This window comes from Aristolochia californica, unplaced genomic scaffold (assembly GCF_029961685.1).
Source record: "Aristolochia californica isolate CCGP_79_NKW_82.1479 unplaced genomic scaffold, dmAriCali1.0.hap1 SCAF_5, whole genome shotgun sequence".
Lineage (NCBI taxonomy): Eukaryota > Viridiplantae > Streptophyta > Magnoliopsida > Piperales > Aristolochiaceae > Aristolochia > Aristolochia californica.
Window position 1 is genome coordinate 10,930,946 of NW_027182214.1, and position 674 is coordinate 10,931,619.

Sequence of the window (674 nt, forward strand, 5' to 3'; positions counted from 1 at the left end):
CCCCCTCTTTTAGCTTCGTGGGATATCCTATCAACATTAAATGACGAACCCCATTGCTGAGATTGATCACTCAACATTTCAAAGAAGTCCCACGCGTCACTAGCACTCTTACCCATCAAACTCCCACCACTCGTTGCATCGACCATGGATCTAACCTGGGGTGTAAGACCTTGATAAAAGTATTGCACTAAATGCCATTTCTCAAACCCATGATGCGAACACCTACGGATCAAATCCTTCCATTTCTCCAAGCCTCATAAAAGTGTTCACCCTCCTGCTGCATAAAGTTGGAGATTTCTCTCCTGAGGGCTGTAGTTCTCTGAATGGGAAAGTACTTGGATAAAAATTTTGTGACTAATGTGTCCCATGAAGTAATGATGCCCACCTCCAAGGAATTAAGCCAAGACTTGGCCTTTTCCTTAAGTGAAAATGGAAAAAGTCTTAACCGAATAGAGTCATCTGAGAAATTCTGGAATTTGAAAGTCACACAGATATCTAAGAATTCCTTGATGTGGTAATAAGGGTCCTCCTTCTCCAACCCATAGAATGTAGGGAGGAGTTGGATCACACCCGGTTTCAACTCATAACTGGCGGCAGTAGTGGGTGGCAATATAATGCAAGAAGGTGATGTGAAGTGGGATGGGATAGAATAATCCCTCAGGGCTCTACGGTCA

The 674-nt window shown here is 43.6% G+C and overlaps 1 non-coding gene across 1 annotated transcript; it reads left to right on the forward strand.

Moving 5' to 3' along the window:
* Positions 1-204: 204 nt before the first annotated feature.
* Positions 205-310, forward strand: LOC137966750 (small nucleolar RNA R71). The gene has a single exon (XR_011116244.1). It is a non-coding gene; the product is annotated as a small nucleolar RNA R71 (small nucleolar RNA).
* The last annotated feature ends 364 nt before the right edge of the window (positions 311-674 follow it).